At 37.7% G+C, this 12,885-nt stretch overlaps 1 long non-coding RNA gene across 1 annotated transcript in view; it reads left to right on the forward strand.

Annotated features, from left to right (window-relative positions):
• Nucleotides 1–3,503: 3,503 nt before the first annotated feature.
• The window catches only part of LOC148132042 (uncharacterized), a 41,927-nt gene continuing 32,545 nt past the window's right edge, over nucleotides 3,504–12,885 (forward strand). The window contains exon 1 of the long non-coding RNA XR_015747534.1: nucleotides 3,504–3,629. This is a non-coding gene — a long non-coding RNA (uncharacterized LOC148132042). The remainder of the gene's footprint in view (nucleotides 3,630–12,885) is intronic.

Consider the following 12,885-nt stretch of genomic DNA (forward strand, 5'->3'; position numbering starts at 1 on the left):
ATACACCAGAATTCATCTGGAACCATGAAGAATCTTGGAGGGGCCAACCAAATGGATCCAGACCTGCAGACGTGACAGACAGCTGTCTACATCTAGACCAGTAAATGATCTGACTGCAATAAAGGGGTAATAGCAATGCCCTCCATGCCCAGATCACATAACAGTTTTCTACTACAAGGTCTAATACACCAGCAGGTAGAACTTCAATTCTAACTGGGACAGAGATTTTTGCATGTCAGGTCCAAATTACTGGGGACATATCTAAGGTTGCCATAGAAGCTATGAACCTCTGGTTTCTCTTAGATCTAGCCACCACCACATGGATTATTGCCTAGGAATGCAATAAGAAGGGATACGTTTAATGTTTAGCAGGCTATAACGCATGACATCATTAATGCATTTAACTTGGTATATTGTTGTTTCACAGATTTGCATTACTTTAAATATTTTAAGAAATGCAGCATAAAATTATATTCATTCATTTATTTATTCATCCTTCAGTAGTCTTCAAGAATCTATTTCAGGTTCTATTCTGACCATTCTGGATCTAAGCAGCCATCAAGCTGCTGAAATCTGTTTCCTGGTCTTCTGAAGGACTAACTATTCACATACAATTTCACCAGAAATCTGCTCTTCAAGAAAATTGCCTTTCACCTGGTATTCAGGTAGAAATTAACTATTTTTAAGGCAAGAATCAGCAGGAATTCGATGAAAATTTACATTTTATGCTAAATCTTGATATTTTCTCTTCTAGATTCATTTGCTAAAACGTTAGCATTGGCATTGAGTAAGATTTAATGAAACACATGCAGTCCTTGGCAGTAATGATCAGATAGGAGTAGGGGGTAGGTGGCAGCAAGACAAATAAGGAAAGAAGGACAAAAACTAAATTTATTTCTGAAATGGATACACATACATTCAAGAACACACATGCTCATCCGATTCAAGAAAGTCTGGGACATATTATAAACTGTCTTACTGTTGGCCTGCTGCTTTTTTCCTTGCAGGCAAAATAACGGGAGCCTCATAGGAAGGGGCCAGAGAAAGGGTTTTTCTCTGCAGCTGCATAAGCTTTTCTGCAAAGACCCCACTTGGATGCTTTGCCTTGTTCTTCCAGCTCAGGTTAAGCTGAAGTCACCTCCTCTCCAATCCCTTAATGCAGAGACAGTGTTGCCAACAAAAACAACGTGCAAAAGATCAGCCCTTGCTCCTCTAAGTTCTGTATTTCATTGATTCAATCAGCATACAATTAATGCTATTAACATATACATATATAATCGTGACTATTGAAACACAGTGGAGAAAAAATTGCAAAAAGTTTGATGTTGAGCATTTAATGGAATAACATGTTTCACTGATATTGAGCCCACATGTTAAAAAATGCATTTACTGGTATTTTTACCTATATTCTATGCTTGTTGCTTTCTCTAGTTGCATACAATTCACTGATCTATTCATCAGAATATATACAGTGATAATCTTAAGGTTTTATTCCCCTTTTCTCTGTTGTTGGTTTATTTTTTATTAAGTTTTAATTACACACACACACACACACACAAATTAAAGCTTGAAAAAAACCTATTTTATTGTGGCGTGTGTGTAAAAATATTCCCATTCCAATTGAGATACCTTTTTTCAGATTCATGCTAATAGTTGTATGATTACCACTCGATGAAGTAGAAAAATCAATGCAATTTCAACAGTCTAATCCCCATCATATGCTGTAAAGAACTGCGCAAGTTGATCTCAACTGCTTCAGACTATTTAAGGACATCTGATGAAATGAAAAAAAAAATATTAAAAGCTGTTACCATTGCAGCAGCACTATTCAGAATCCTGTGGTGATGGAAAATGTGGAAAAAAGAAAACCTTATCAACATTATTATGTGGGTAATCCAAATCAGAATCTTATTCTTTAAAACAGGGGCTGGTTAGTAGTCATCTAGATTTTACATCCCAGAGATGGTCACCTACCCCATATTATTAATGGGTCAAAATATCCAGCCTGAGGATGAACAAGACTGCATTTTGCATCTCAATAGCAGAAAAACTTATCAATACATGTTCCATAGGAACATCAAGAACCATATAAGCAAAACACAAATGAACAAACAAATAGGACCCTGAAGAGGAAGCAGTGCCTTCAGACACTGAGGAAGGTTTTTCAGCAGTAACTGCTCCCTCATCTTCCCTTGAAACATGCATCAAATGTTCTTTCAGTGCAAGAAGAGAAGAAGCAGCTGTGTGCTCTCCCTCCTTCCATCATGTTAGCCATCCCCAATCTCTAAAACTGGAGAATATTGGTGCCTGAACTCTCCTGCCAGAATTGGGTCCTGGGGCCCAGGGAACTCCATGCCTAGTCTCCCAATCACTTGCATTAGATTAAAACCAGTTATCTGAAACCATGTTTTAGGAGGAAAGTCATTTTCAGGGATATCTGCAGTGTGTGTGTGTGTGTGTGTGTGTGTGTGTGTGTGGTGAGGGGAATAAACAAAACCTAATGAATGTAAAATGGGATGGGGCTTCAGTGACACAAGTGTGGCTGCCATCTTGACTTTTTTGGCCCATTCTTTCATTCCAGTCCCTAATGTGAGGAGAATGTAAATAGACTCTTGGTGGCATTTTCCAAAATCTGCCTCTGAAGCTACTCAAGAATTTGGGGGCTTCAAGTGCAAGGAGAAAGATTAGTATTCAAAGTGGCACCAAACAGCTTCAGGATTGTCCCTGGAACACAATGCAATTAAAATTGTCTGGGCCTTTGGTAGAAGTTAGCATAGTTTTAAGTTTTCTTTAGAAGCCTTTCTTCTCAGTGTCTCTCAAAGCAGTTCTATTTTAGCTAGCAGCCAAAATAAGAAGGGCTTTTGGAAGGTCTGCCATTGTCACAAGTGAATTCACTCCTTTCAGTTACCAGCTCCCGTAATTTTATCATTGGCCATCTTGACCATGAACAACAATTTGGGCATTATCTCCAGGGCATTGCCTTGAGGAAGGATGCTTTCCAGGGCTTTGTGTCCTGAACATGCACATTTGCTATAGCCTTCCCTCCCCCCTTTTAAATCTCCCAGGATGGGTTATCTTAATATTGCTCATAGTATTCAGTATAATTGAAAGCAGCCTTGGAATTTTGGATTGGATGCTCCTTGGGACCTTTGTCAACAGAGCTGCGTGTATGAAAGAGGTTTTGTGTAATAGTTACCTCACTGATTTGGATTTTGTTCTGTTTCTTTGTGGGTTTTTTTTTTAACTTGCAGTTATGTGTGATTAAATAAATCTCTTGCCAAAGTAATCATATCTTGAGGAATGAGATTTTCTCATCCAGATACCTCCTGTAGTCCTGGCATTTATCCAGACAGTAAGCAGCAATCTAAGAACATTTCACAAAGCTGGGACAATAAACCACTGGTGAGAGACTTCTGGAAAAAGATGCCCATCTTTTTATCTATTTTGTATTTTTCACAGCACTCCTGAACAATTAAGATTTCAATCCTGCTTCTGGCTGATATATGGGATTAAGGATATTTTGTGGGAAGTGAGAAACTGGAAGAGGGATCCTTTTAATTCTCCAGGACTTCTTAATTACCTTTTGTATTCTTGACCATGAAACTTCCCAAACTGTTTGTCAAAGCTGAGTAAGTATCATCTCACTTCTCATTTTTTTTTACCAGTTCATATCCAAAAGGTGGAGCTGAATGTTGAACTTCAAAATCTCAGTATTTTTCAAATGTCTCCATAAATACAGGTCTGTACAGAAGAGGTTCTTCCCCTGCATAAATTCCAAAAGATGGAATGTCTTTCTTGGAAGTAATGGTTGATGTGTTTAGAAAAAGATGATGATGTATCTCTTTCCCTCTGCATGGTTTGAATAGTGGTTTTATTAATTGTGGATGTATTTAATTTTTCCTTATGATGTTGAGTCTCCATGTCTGAACAAGAATGGAGTAAAGAAATCAAACCAATAAATAAACAACTAGCAGCAACCAATCAATCAATAAAAATAGCAGAAAAAACCAACAGCAGCAAGCAGAATGTTCTTAAGTTAATGAACAGGAATGCATGTGAAATATAGATTTCTTTAGTTTTTCCAAAACCAGTTCTCTCTGGGTGACAAAAGGCTGGTTCTGTTTTGTTTTACTTCATTTCAGTAACCCGTGGTCGGATTGGTGGTGGTTGAGATACCGGGTGTTTCGGCTGGGTGTACCTTGTTGTGTTTTTTTTTTTTTTTTCTTGGTTCCTTGCTTACCTCATGCGGTGACAAAAGGATACTGGATTCTGTTTTATTGTTTTACTTCATTTCAGTTAACCCGTGGATCATTTACCAAATGGAAATTGGTGGTGGTTGAGAATACAATTCGTACAAGATACAGTTGCAAAGTTGGCACCAGCCTTAAATCAGTGATGCCTATCAGTCCTGACATCTTTTCACACTGATGTCAACAAACCTAAAGAGGATCAAGTCTAGTGCTAAGCAAAATAAGGCAGCTTATCCCATTGCATTGGCAAGGTTTAGCTGTGTCTGGGCTGCTTTCATCCCATCTCCTCATCTTCCAGTTCACAATAAACACTATAGAATGGCAGTGCTACTCTAGATTAGAGATGAAGAACAATTGACAATGACAAGTTACTTCCCTAGCAAAAAGTAACTAGCCAGGATGTACACTAGCTAGTATTGATCCTTTCCCCAAAAAAATCTGTGAATTTTTATAAGGTGGCTATTGTTCCTCATGCCATTGGTTACTGAATCTACTTACCTAATCATAGCTATTTACAAATAAAGGCAGCTTGGCTTAATAAATAACTGTTTCATGTCAGCACTCAGTTTTGTCTTGCTGGAAGTAGATGATTTTGTATATGTGTACAGGAATAGCACCAAAGCTGTTGCCTTCTTGGTTTCAAGCAAGTATAACTAAATTTTACTACCAGATTCCTTGTTGTTAGACATATATATTCCCTCACATATGCATAAGTACTAATGTTTGGAAACAACACGCAATTAAATATACATATTTGTTTGTTTTGATTTTTAATGTATCATCCCTTAAAATCTGGCAGGCCAGTTAAAGGGATTTGAGTATATCTGTTGCCTTTAGCAAAGTTTCTTAAGAAATATAAGAATGGGAAAATAAATCTCTGGGTACAAGATAGCCCCTAAAACTGGACTCTTTTCTCCCTGTCTCCCTGGGACTATCAAACTCCACAAACAAAAAGGCTTGTTGGAAGTAATCATTTCATCTTTTGGGCCAGAGAACTGGCTTGACTGCTTGAATTTTTGAAGCTTAATAGATAAGATGAAGGAAGCAATTTTACCTCCAGCAAGTCTCTTAGGCACAAAAAAAAGCTGTCTTTGTGTTGAGCTGTTTGCTCATTTTTGGCTTGGACTCCATTTCCTCAGTCCTGTATGTGGTGTCTTATGTTACTGCATTTCACTTTCCCCAAGGCCATCAAGGGGGCCAAAATCAATTTTCCAAAGGCAAACAGGCCAAAATATACAATGGGACTGGAGTTCTGAATACAGGATAATTTTACAGAGTGGCAAAACATGTTTGTCACACTTGGCCTTCTATGAAGACCTAATCAAAGTGTAAAACAAGCACCAAATGGTTAATCTCAGAATAAGCAACTCCAACAAAGCAGCTTTTGCATATGGATCCATGTAAAATCCTGCTGGATCAGGCTGAAAACTCAGCAAAGCATCTGTTTCCCACTATGATCAACAGGATGCATCAAAGACATCTGTAAGTAGGATATGAACACTCTCAGTCATATACCTTACATTCATTTTTGTTTTTGCTTTTTGGTTTTAAAAATGACCTACTAGTGATGGCTACATAGATAAATGCATAAAATGTTCTTTGCCAAAATACATAAATGATTTGCCATTGCTTTCTTCAGAGGGATTTTGTCAACTCTCCCATTTAGCCCACAGCTCTGGTATTTCCTAGTAGCCTCCTATCCAAATACTAACCATGTGTGACCTTACTTAGCTTTAGGGTCAAGAAAGCTTATACCTACTGTAGTTAATCTATCAAATCAAAAGTTGATTTGGGATATGTAGACATCACTAAAAGCAGCCATCATCAAAAATGTTACCCACTGAATTCCTATGACAGAGAATTCCATAATTTGTCTACTATGTCAAGCGGTATCTCTGAATCAATATTTAGCTCCACTAGATAAGCTTACCTATTTGAATTAAGAATTCAAAATTGAAATAAGACCAATATTTCTCTATTCATTTTATCCACAATTTATGTACTTAAATGCAAGTGTCATATTCCCATTCACTTTCCATTTTTCCCTAGTATTTGATGTAATAACCATGGAGTCCAAGCTGGGAACCTCTCAGAGAGGTTATTTAGAAATAAAATATAGGTCCTGTGGGAGAAGGTTCAACTTAATTTCTAGAAAGACAAGCCCTATAGAGCATGGGTCTCCAACCTTGGCAACTTTAAGCCTGGCGGACTTTAAGCCTGGCAGACTTCAACTCCCAGAATTCCACAGCCAGCCGGCTGGGGAATTCTGGGAGTTGAAATCAGCCAGGCTTAAAATTGCCAAGGTTGGAGACCCCTGCTGTAGAGCAACTCTTTAGAATTCTTTGGATGTCAACTAATTATTGGCAGATATTGTTTACTTGAACTTTCAAAAGTTTTTGATAAAGTCCCTCACCAAAGACATCTTTGCAAACTGGGCAGCAACAGGACAAGAGAAGAACTCTTAGGAAAAGAAGAAAAAGCAAAGAATAGCAACAAACAAATACTTTAGTCTCTGAAAGGATGTGACTTTGGGGAATTGGTCAAGGATTAATGAGATTGAAAAATGTGCTAAAGTCAGTGGTAGGTTCCCAGAAAAATCTCTCCAAATTGGAGAATTGACATCAATTTGGAAAATGCAAATCAAAGTAAGCAAAAAAAAAAATCAATATATCCCAATTTAACATATGATTATGGAGACAGACCAAGAGATCCTGAGGTCATGGTTGCTAGCTTCAAACAAATGTTGATTAATCATTGACTGTGGTTTAAAAAACAAAACAAATTGGGAAGTATTGACATTTGTGTAAGACTTCCATACAATTCAATTTTATGAGTATGGTTAGAGTACAGAGTACAGTTCTGATCAGTGTGATTCAGTTGCTGAATTGGAAATGATACAAACAGCAGCCTATTTAGCAAGGATAAATCACATTAAAGAAAAGTCACATGCTGTTACTCTTTACTTTAGAAAAATGGTGTGGGATTGGCAAAAATGTTTAATTTAAATCCAAATTGTTGGAAGTGCGGGAAAGAAAAAGGCATTTATTTTCATATTTGGTGGACATGCCCAGAAGTGAATAAATACTGGAATACAATCAGACAATGGTGAGAGGAAATTATAAATCAGAAAATTGAATTTAATCCAGAATTTTTTTTATTAGGTATAATAACACAAAAATGTAGTAAAAAAGATAGGTACATTATATTACGTATGCTAACTAGCTGCAAGGATTTCATATGCACAACTTTGGAAGGAGAAAGGGATACCATCAGAGGGCATGGTTATAAAGAAAATAATAGACTGTATAGAGATGGACAGGCTAAATTAAAACACAAAGAAGATTCAATATATCATAGAGCCTGGGATGCCTGGTATGAGTGGTTTAGAAATAAAAAGAAAAGAAAATGGCAATAAGGAAAAGAATGAGGAAGTATGTAAATATGTATATAGGTTATAAAAAAGATTGAAGTGTAAGATGAAATATATTGATTTGTAACAAGAGTAAGATGTAATGGTAATGAAATAAGTCACCCTATATTGAAAAATGTAAGGAAATGTAAAAGATGTCTTGATGTGGATAACAATGCATATAGTTTTATTTTATGTTTTTAAACTTTGGAAAATTAATAAAATATTTAAAAAAAGAAAAAGAAAAATAGTGTGGGAACATAATAGAGATGCATAAAATAATGCATCATGGGAAATGGAGAGAAAGAGAATGGTTCTTTCTTTTGCTTTTACACTAGGCTTTAAGGCCTAGTGATGGTTCAATATTATCTGAATACCAGAGGCAGCATGCTTCCAGCTGAGATAATTTAACAGTGGATCAGTTTCTCCAGGTCCAATAATCAGGACGGTCAAGTTCTGTCTCCAATATTAGAGGCAATCTGTCTCTTGATATCAGTTGCAGTTAAATTAATGGGGAACGTTGCTGCTTTCATCTTATGCTTATGCATTTTCCATAGATCTCTGTTGCAGCTGAAGAAACAGAATGATGGACTAAAGAGTCAATGAATATTTCAGCTTCAACCATAACAATACAAGAGCACACAATAGATACAAACTCAAGGTTAACCACACCAAACTTGATTGCAGGAAATACGACTTCAGCAACAGAGTGGTCTTTTTCTGGAATACTCTACCTGACTCTGTGGTCCCTTCCCCAAACCCCAAAAACTTTAACCTTAGACTTTCTACTATTGACCTCACCCCTTCTAAGAGGTCTGTAGGGGGCGTGTATAAGCGCACCAATGTGCCTACCGTCCCTGTCCTATTGTTTCTTTTATTTTTCTTATATGTATCCATGTATTCATAACTTATGTTTTTACTTATACCTATTATCTTGTAAGCAATTGACAAACCAAATAAAATAAAATAAAAATAAATGTCCTTAACCTTTTCACATAGAAGAGATGATCCAGCCCCAGAATAATATTGCTGCTTTATTCAGAGGGGCTAACTGGCTACTGAGAATTAGGTTTATACGATCAGATGAGAAGTTTACCATAACCCTATAAATACCCTGTGCCACAACTTCTGAGTTTTTGCAGCTTTCTAGTTCAAAGAGGAACAATTAAGATTTTTTGGTTCTTTATTTGGTGCCTGTTTCAGAGCTTGTTTGTGCCATGCCAGAGGTCAATTGATATTCCTGGTTTTTGCATTTCTCTTGCAGAGCATGCAACAATACTCATACATTTCAATTATTAAATAATCAGTTAATCTGGCTATTTAGGGACAGTTATAAATATGCTCTAAAGACAACATCTTTTAAAAGCTGGTTACCATACAATATCAATAATGAACTATGACAAAACAATCCAGTAAACAATTTTAAAACTAGTAAAAATCTAATTTGCCAGACTAAAACTTGCCAGAGATAAATCAGTAGAGAACATCCTACATAAATGACATTTATGTAGGACAAGTCCTACATAAATGTCAGCAGGAAATAAGTTTCATAAGTGTGATGGCACCACTTTTTTTACTGGTGCTTTCACCAAAAAGAGCTTTGTTTTGGATCAAATGGATATTCTCAAAGTTGGGCAAGTCAAACATGACTTAGTTGGTGATTTCAGAGATGGGGCAGGTTTGTAAATAAATTAAGACTGAAAACAGTTTAAACAGTATTGACTCTCTGAAAATGAGCTTGTCTCCTACTGATTACATGGTGATGTCCCATATAGAAATTGTTTGCTATTAACTTCTTCCAATTTTATTTTTGAAACGTCCCAATCTAAATGACAATCCTGGAATTTCCTGGTGGAAAGTACTGGCCGGACTACCTCTCCTTAGTCTAAGAGGTTATCCAAAATCAACTAAATGCTGTCACTTGATGTGACTTAAAGATACAGTATATAACAGCACTGAAAATTATGTTTGGTTAAATAATTAGTTAACCAATGAAGTACCATTGAGATTTATTAGACTTAATTATTTTCTTAAGTGTATAATTCCACTCAAGCTAGAGTTGTGCCTGATGTCTTTTATTTTAGCTGTTAGGAAGGTAGCAGAAAAATAAGCTTCAGTAAAATTGTCTTTGTCTTTCATCATCACTTCTTTATAGCAGTATGATCTGTAGAACATAAATATAATTGATTTCAGTGGAGTGTAAGTGCCCTTCCATTCCTGGGAAGGTATTTATTGACTCTAACTAACTAGCAGTCAGCACGGGTTTGTTAAAAACAGATCATGCCAAACCAATCTTATTTCATTCTTCAACGCAGTGACTAAATTAATAGACCAGCAAAATACCGTGGACATAATATATTTAGATTTCAGCAAGGCATTCGATAAAGTAGACCACAACCTACTTCTTAGTAAGCTAGAAAAAAGTGGAATAGATAGCACCACCACTAGATGGATTCGCAACTAGCTGGCAAACCGTACTCAACGAGTAGTCCTTAATGGGTCTAAGTCTACATGGAGGGAAGTAAGCAGTAGGGTGCCACAAGATTCCATCTTAGGCCCTGTACTTTTCAATATCTTCATTAACGACTTAGATGAGGGAATAGAAGGGGAACTTACCAAATTTGCAGATGATACTAAGCTGGCAGGAATAGCTAACACCCAAGAAGATAGGCTCAAGATCCAGATGGATCTTGACAGACTAGAATACTGGGCCATATCTAACAAAATGAAATTCAATATAGAGAAAAGTAAAGTCCTACACTTAGGCAAGAAAAACCAAAAGTACACATATAGACTGGGTGAAACCAGGCTCAATAGCAGTAACTGTGAGAGGGATCTTGGAGTCTTAGTGGACAACCAGCTAAATATGAGCCAGCAGTGTGCAGCAGCAGCCAAAAAAGCTAATGCAATCCTAAATTGTATTAACAGAGGGATACAGTCAAGATCAAGGGAAGTACTAATACCACTCTATAAAGCCTTAGTAAGACCACACCTAGAGTACTGCATCCAGTTTTGTTCACCACATTATAAAAAAGATGTTGAGACTCTAGAAAAAGTACAGAGAAGAGCACACAGGATGATTAGGAGACTGGAGACTAAGGCATATGAAGAACGGTTACAGTAACTGGGCATGGCGAGTCTAGTGAAGAGAAGGTCCAGGGGAGACATGATAGTGGTCTTCCAATATTTGAGGGGCTGCTACAGGGAGGAAGGGGTCAAGCTATTTTCTAAAGCTCCTGTAGGCCAGACAAGGAATAATGGATGGAAACTGAACAAGGAGAGATTTAACCTGGAAACAAGGAGAAACTTTCTGACAGTGAGAACAATCAACCAATGGAACAGCTTGCCCTCGGAAGTTGTGGGAGCGCCATCAGTTGAGACTTTCAAGAAGAGATTGGACTGCCATTTGTCAGAAATGGTGTAGAGTCTCCCGCTTGGGCGGGGGGTTGGACTAGATGACCTACAAGGTCCTTTCCAACTCTGATTATCTGTATCTGACTCTCCTGCATCATGTGTTCTGTTATCTGCAAAAGGATAATGTTTTTATTCTTTGTTTTTGTATTCCAGTGGTATGGCCCTTTCTTCAGGAAAATTGCCTTGGAGCACATCTTGGATAAGATCTATAGACCAAATTAAATTATCTTTTTGCATTGCTTTCTATCAGCCTTTCATACCCTTTTAGTACTTTTATGTTCCAATATGGCAACTTGAGATATGTTGGATTGAAACTCTTCTAATTCCCTAGTAAAGGGGTTATACAGTAGTAAAATGCATCTGAAAAACCCCAAGTTGTAGAAGACTGCTTCAAGTTTTCTTTTTATTGTGGTACAATGAATTCTTTAAAAAGAAGACATTCCTTATATAAGTGTACCCTTATCAGGAGTGGCCACTTATGGAAAGACTGTTATTAAATCTAGGCAACCCTCATTTTTAAGCACTTGGTTTTTTGCCCATGAATATCTCCACTTACTTGTTGCCAAGGTGTCATAAGATGCCGCTTTTTCTCCCCGAACTGCACTTTAAAAAAAAAAAGTCTGTCATTTTCATATCATTACTGTGATCGAACAATAAGGCAAAACCTAATGGCTTCCTTCAGGACCTCTGGAGAGTTTGAAACTGAAACTTCAAAGACATAAGACAGACACGGAGTAAGAAAGCATACCAAACAGACATTGTGGGTACAGGATGTTCTTTAGAGTAGAATAGCTACTTAGTCCTCAGTGACTTATTGTGATATTATTGGACTCATCTGTACTCAAGAACTCTATTCAGAAATTATTAAAATATTTGGCCATATCTGCACGCCGGCGCTAAGCCATACCACCAAAAGTTATATATGTTCAGAGGCAGGGAAAGTGAAAAGGCCAATAGAGAAGGACCATTCTCCTATTTGCTCATTTGTAGACCTGCTGCACCAGACAGCATTACCTGATGGATCTTCATGAACCTTGACAGAAATTAATTAAGGTCAGGCTTACTTAGATGGGAGACCACAGGAAATCTCAGGACTATAGCTAGTCTAGGACATCAAACAAATATCCTGGCAGAAGGTAACATCAACTCGCTTCCATGTTATTCTCAAGAACTTGTGAGCTGGGGCCCTTTATTGTCACTCCTTTGAATTCCTGTGGAGATTTTTTTGCACTTTTTTTTTTTTTTCATATGATAAACATTCACAGACACCCAAATCTGCAAAGAGAATACTGGCCTATGGCAAGAGGAGGAACTGTTTGATAGATATATAGATAGTGGAGTTACATAATGGCACAGTCCTATTCCCTGTGAGTATGCCTTGAGAGCAGGGGTGGGATTCTACTGGTTCAGACCAGTTCGGACAAACTGTATGTTAAACTTACATCTGGTTCGCTGAACCAGTATTTCAACCAACCGGCTGGCCCCTCCCACCCTGCCACTCCCCTCCCAGAGTCTCCACACAGCCCATTTTCGAAAACGGCCTCCCCCGGGCTCTGGAGGCCCACCGGAAGCTGGAAACAGGAAGTTCCAGTAGGCCATGCCCACCATGCCCATGCGCACCAGCAACTGGGCAGGAAACCAGTTGCTGGGATTTTTGAATCCCACCCCTACTTGAGAGAGCCCGTATTTCATTTTCATATCATGCTATACTGCGTTGCAAAACACACACTTGTTCATTGTAGCAAAGGCAGGCATTACATTTCTGTGCAAACGGTTCACCAAAGACTCTTCTTGAACTATTGTTTGTGATGC

The sequence above is a fragment of the Notechis scutatus genome, chromosome 2 (assembly GCF_049901735.1).
Source record: "Notechis scutatus isolate UNSWTSFEM ecotype Mainland chromosome 2, rNotScu1.2, whole genome shotgun sequence".
In the NCBI taxonomy this organism is placed as follows: domain Eukaryota; kingdom Metazoa; phylum Chordata; class Lepidosauria; order Squamata; family Elapidae; genus Notechis; species Notechis scutatus.